The 6,000-nt window shown below is 49.0% G+C and overlaps 1 protein-coding gene across 4 annotated transcripts in view; it reads left to right on the top strand.

The window, feature by feature from the left end:
- Positions 1 to 2,106: 2,106 nt before the first annotated feature.
- ELMO1 (engulfment and cell motility 1) overlaps positions 2,107 to 6,000 on the top strand; it is a 301,557-nt gene continuing 297,663 nt past the window's right edge. For 2 of the 4 annotated variants that reach the window (XM_015619184.3, XM_019005769.2), the window contains exons 1-2: positions 2,701 to 2,827; positions 3,380 to 3,450. The gene's annotated coding sequence lies outside the window, so the exon portion shown is untranslated. Of the gene's footprint in view, positions 2,299 to 2,700; positions 2,828 to 3,214; positions 3,292 to 3,379; positions 3,451 to 6,000 lie in introns of those variants that run through there. The other 2 variants (XM_015619185.3, XM_015619186.2) reach the window with 2 other exon arrangements.

Genomic DNA, 6,000 nt, shown 5'->3' with positions numbered 1-6,000 from the left:
AAATCCAACTATTATGGTAATATTCAGCTGAAATCAATTTTAATGATTTTCATTGCTGAGTGTGAGAGAAAATTGAAATATGGAGAATGAAATTTTGCATTTTAAATTTTGTTCACTCTTGATATTTTACCTAAAACCACGTATCTGTGTGTTTACCTCCCTTGTGACCATACTGGAAAAATGGCCTGAGCCAATATTGGAAAATGAAATAAACAACACTTTCTTGCACATCTTATGTTATATTTACTGTGCCCTTTCCTAAGCTGTAAACACTGTTTTCTATGTGAAGCACCATATGCATGTAACAAATGCAGGGGAAAAGTCTCAGGATGATGAAAACTGTTCAAATGCAAACTGAATCATCATTTACTTGCTGTGGATATTATCCCTCTCTCAATAAACTTTGTATATCTGTAAAAAACTCTTGAGATGATTTGATCAGTGTTTTCATTGTATTTTATAAGAAACATATTACATATGGACCTCACGTTTTCAGTGTTGGAGTTCTACCTTAATAAAGCAAAACCATGAAAATATACTTCAAAATGTATATTTAACACGGGCACCAGCACATCTATTTCAGTATGCAAAGTCCAGCTTCTCCATGAATTTCAGCACTCAAGAAGGTCCTAAAACTCAATGGCTTTTGACAAATGCTCCTTGGCTGAAGGGAATTCTTGCCACGGAGAAGTTTCAGGATGCAGAATGGTGATGTTTCCTGCCCCAGCTCTCCCAGTGCTCCTTGCTGTCACCTGTGCCACACACTGCCTGAAAGCTGCCAGAGGAGTGGGGACCAGGCATGGTCATTTCTACATGCATAAAAATGAGCTTCCATGGTTTTGGGGTCTACCCTTAGCCCCTGTCATTTAGTGGAGTATCTTCTCTAGTCCTGTAAATACAGTCATCTGTGACTCAGGTGAGTCATGCCATTTATTGCCTCACACCGGCATATTTGCTCAGATCTAACACAAAATGTTTGCTTAGATCTGGTGTATTGCTGTCATGGTGCATTACAGTCTAAGGAGGGAAAGAAGTCCCATTCCTCTTCTGGAAAGCCCACAGCAGTTCTGCTGTGTATAAAATCCCAGTAAGCGGCTGTGGGACTTTCAGAGCAATGAGCCTCTTAAATGTCAGCTGATGCATAACAGCGTTATTGTGGTTTGAGGACTTGGGTGTTGCAGGAGAGTGGTTTTATGGGAAATCACTGGGAATTATTACCGTGCATAAAGATCCTCTTGTACATAATTATATGCAAGATTAGAATCAGTAATTCTGCAGGTTTTAGTCTTCATGTATGATGGGATAGTGCGCAATAAGTAAGTTTTGTTGTACCACACAATAAAAGTTGCTGTACCACAGCCAGGTTTCATGGCTATCAGGTCTTATGAAAGTGAAATGTACAGGACTTCGGGGAAATAAAAATAAAAAAAACAAACACCACCCTCGGTATCTGATATTAGAAGATACAATTTGATGGTTTGCAGGGTCACATATCCTGTGTAGTTCACTCAGTAACTGTGGGTTAAGGCATTAAAGAAAAATGAAACAAAGCTTATCGATCACTTTTATTCCAGGGAGACAGAGAACACAATCAGAGCTCTGATATTTGACTTTTGCAGCGAGCAAAAGCCACGAGTTGGGCACTGGTCTCTCCCGGGCGCTAGCGGGCCGCGGGGATGCTGGAGCGCCAGGGCCTGGGCAGCAGCCGGTACCCAGCCGGGCAGGGGTGCGGAGCGGGGCTGTGGCCGCCCCCTCCCGGCGGGGCCCCGGCCCGGAGCGGCCCGCCTGCGCTGGGCTGAGCTCTCCCGGAGCCTCTCTCGCTTCGGGGGCGAACAGACGTGCGCCGCAGCGTGCCCGCTGCAGGGCTGCTCAGCGGCGGCGGCTCTCTGGGAAGAGAAGCGGCATCAAAACATAAATAGCTATTCCGAAGGCAAGGAGGTAGTCCCAAATCCCTCCTTTAGGAGCTGCAGGAGGAGGGACGCCAGCCGCACCCCCGCGCGGGGGAAGCGGAGCGGCAGCGGGCGGAGGCGGGAGCGGGTGTCGCCCCCCGCCCGCAGGTGCTGCCGAGCCGCGGGACCCCTCGGCTGCGGCCGGCCCGGGGCTGCACATCGCGGCCCGGCCAGCAGGAGGAAGGAAGAGGAAGTGAGAGCGGCGAGTGCCTGTGCTAGCCCCGGGATGGGATAGCGCCGGGGGCAGCCCAGCGCGGAGCAGCGAGGCGGCGGAGCGGAGCGGAGCGAGGCTCCCGCGGCGGGGGCGGCCCCGCTCTGCGCCGGGCCGGGGGCGCTGCCCACGCCGGAGGTAGGAGAGCCTCGGTCCGGCGCGGGGACCCGGCGTGCGGGGGAGCGCGGAGAGGCACGGAGGGCAGCCGGGGAGGAGGAACGGGACGGGGCAGGCGGCCGGCGAGCCCCGCACCTGCCCGGGCGAGCGCCGCAGCCGCTCCCCGCGGCGGGAGGTGCGGGGCGGGGGGCGGCCGCCGTCGCTGCGAGAAAGAGGAAGCGCAGCGCTGTGCTTGTCAGTGCGGCGGGGCCTCGGACGGCGGCTGCCGGCGGGGGGGCGGCCCGGCCCGACCCGACCCGCCTCGCCTCGCACAGCGGCTCCTCCCGCCGCCCTGCCCTCTCCGCCGGCCCCCGGCCGCTGCTGCCACAGCCGCCCGGTTCTCCCCGCCGCGACTTCGCCGGCGCCTCCTCCGCCACCGCCTCCTCCCGCTCCGTCCCCGCCTCAGCCCCCTCCCGTGCCCCGGGCAGCCCTGCCCGCCACCGGGCTCCCGGTGGCCGGAGGCCGCTGGCGAGGGGCGCGGACGGGAGCCGCACACCTCCGGGCGCGGGGGGTGAGTGGTGCGGGGCCTCGCCCGGCACGGCGGGACCGGCGCGGCGCTGAGCGGGGGCGGGGGGCGGCCGGCGGGGCAGCGGCCGCGGCCGGACCCGCGGGGGTTAATGCGCGGGGTCGGGCCCGGGCGGAGACTGCGGCCGCAGCAAGTGTCCGCACCGCCGCGGGCGCCGCTCGGGAGGAGAAGCCTCAACTTTGAAGCAAGTGCATCCCCGCAGGCAGCCAGTTCCGAGCTCGGCGTTGGTACCCAGCCGCCGCCTCCGAGGGCATGCCTCCCCGGGCATGCCTCCCCCTCGACCCGGCATCCGAGAGCTTCTTAGGGGGTGGGAGGGAGTGCGTGTGCTCCTTTTCCTAAGTTTATGCTCACACAAGTGATCAAACCGCTGATGAATTTCAGATGAAGTGATTGTTCTGAAATGTGGGTGGTGATTATGCAAAGCCACAGTGTGCAGCCTTGTAAAGCAAGTGGGTACTGGGTCTAAAAAGTTACGTTTGTGAAGTTTTTTGGCTCAAAGCCTTTGCAAAGTTTATTTTGAATATCTTTTCCTTGCAGAACTAATACAACTGTTCAGCTCTCCCCCGAGAATGGTGCAAAGTAAATATAGGAGTTCCTGAAAAATAACAGTGAGTACATTTCAAATCAGCAACGTTTTGTTGTTAACTTTATAAGAATATCTCTTAACCTGCCAAGGCTCAAAATGTGTAACAAACACAGAGAGAATGCCAATGATAATAACAGTGCAGGAAATGTACCGTGCGTTAATTGCTTTAGTATAAACATGGTTGTCTATGAGCTCTGTTTCATGATACTGCAGTTATGGTGCAATTTCAGCAAGGGATGTTTTGAAGCATATTCATTAGCAAACGGCTTTTCTTTTGCTTTTATCCCTCAGCTGACTGATTGCCCTTGGTTAAAACATTTGTCTTTTGGGGAGAGAGGGAAACCGAGTAAGAACTGTGCTGAGTTCTATATCTATGACTGGGGATGTTGTTTCCTACTCTTTCTCCTTGTCTGTATCTCCTTCTTTCCCCCAAATGCACACACACATCCATGCCATCTCATTTTCAGTTATATAATCTTGTAGACATTTATGGATCATTCATTGTTCGCATTAGTCCCATTCTTTCCATGTCATTCCTGCTTGATTGAGTGGCTTAGGCAGAATATTACAGAGGAAAGAAAATACATTGAAATTTACATAAAGTTCTTCCAGTTTCAGCTGCAAGTTTGCTGCTTTCTTTGAAGGTTTTCTTTCCCTGAATCCCACTTTTATTTTTTTTCTTATTTATTTCTTATTTTTTTTTTATTATTATTATTTTTTTCCTGTATAAGTAGGTGCTAGGGATCTAATCTGATGACCGGTAACTAGATAAAGAGGAGGAACAGCAGCGGTGACAGCTTGCTGGTAAAAGTCCCTCTTGTGTACTGTTAGCAAAATACCCATTAACACACGTCATAAAGCTGTTAAAAGTACTGCAGCAGCTTTTAAAACTCACCAGTCAGAGAAAAGAAAGATTAACGCGGTTAAAACAGGAACATGATGTGAAATGGGTATTAGTAAAAGATACTGTCAGTGCAGTCTGTGGATCTGAATGTGTGAATTGACTCGTCTAGAGGCAAACCTGAATCACAATTTATTCATACTGGAAAGGTTACATAGGGGTAGTTGACTTTCTTTTCTCTCTTACTGAAATCTCTTTGAAACTCGCCGTGTGCTATACAATACACCTGCCTTCTCTGTAGTTTGCAACTTTGCTTTGAGTATCATTGCCTGAGGATTTGTTCTAATGAACGATTTGCTGATGGGGCGGGGAGGGGGGTAGAGGAAAGAGAACTGGTTTCTAGACTTACCATTTTGATATTTTTTTCTAATATTCTCCATATGCCAGGAAAAAACTTACTAGGCACAGAATTCAGGCAGATTTTGCTGAGAGGAGAGGAAAAACTCTTACCTGCTTACTCTGTAGCAGTCTAGTTAACCAAAAGTATCTGCAGTTCTGCAGTTGTCATTATGTAACCTGACCATTGGTGTTCTAAAAGCAAGCACTTCTGTACACTACTTGCCGTTTGGGTGCAACATATCGTGCTGACCTCCAAAGTTATTTTCTAATGCCCTTTTACCCTAGTTCTCATCAAACAAAGCTTATTATGGTACGTAGAAGTGTAACTGTTGCTGAAACACTGCTGTGTGCATTGAACTTCCTGACAGCAATGCTGTGAGGTAGTGAATTGCAGATCAAGAGTAACGTGGTGCTCCACCCTTCCTTCCGCTCTTTGTTTTTTTCTACCTAGTAGAAATCTCTTTGATTTTAAGGTTTGAGCTCACAGACGTGCGTTCACACAGTGTCCAGCCTACAAAGTGGTGTTGGACTATGATCTCATGTTTTCCATGTTGATACAGAGGGAGCAGAGCTCCTATGATCACACATAAGACTTGTTGCTTTCTTCTTTTGATACTCTAGGTGGCTTCAGTATGCGATGGACTGAGTGGCTAATGCCTATAGATTTAAGTGTAACTAGGAAAAGGTTTTCCCAGATCTCTGAAGTACATCTGCATACTAACATGCAGTGTCCTCCTGTTCCAGTAACAAGCTTTGTTGTTGTTGTTGTTTGGTTTGTTTTGATATATTGTCAGACACAATGTTTCTAATTCTCTAATTCTCAAATAAGGATTTGCTGGGGACTTAGATGAGGCCATCAAGTACAATTTTCCTCTTGAGCTGAGGTTTTGCTTTCACTTGATAGTCAGTTTCCTTGAAATAAACAATCTCCTTAAAATTTATGAGCTCTCTTTGTCATGCTGCGCTGTGAATGTACAGCATGTCCTTGTATTAAAAGAACTCTCCCCATTGTAGAAAGTGATAGGATTTTGGGAACCCTGGGAGCTACAAAACATCACGTACCCTTGAATCAAGCAAAAGTACAATTGTCTCTTCTGGTCTATTTCTTTGCACAGTTATACATGGGTCTAGTAGACTTTCTCCTCTGCTGTATCTCTGTACTGTCTGGAATGCACAAATTGAGTGAGAATGGGTTGGTCACATTTGACTCCCCATTCATTCATCATTCTATTAAAAAAATTCATAAAATGAAAAAGCCTTTACAGTTATTTTTGTTGTTGTTTGAACCCCTGATACAAGACCACTGTTCAGCAAGGTATGTGCTGTATCTTT

This window comes from Parus major, chromosome 2 (assembly GCF_001522545.3).
Source record: "Parus major isolate Abel chromosome 2, Parus_major1.1, whole genome shotgun sequence".
Lineage (NCBI taxonomy): Eukaryota > Metazoa > Chordata > Aves > Passeriformes > Paridae > Parus > Parus major.
Note: the sequence above shows the minus strand (reverse complement) of the source record. Positions and strands in the feature narration are given on the sequence as shown.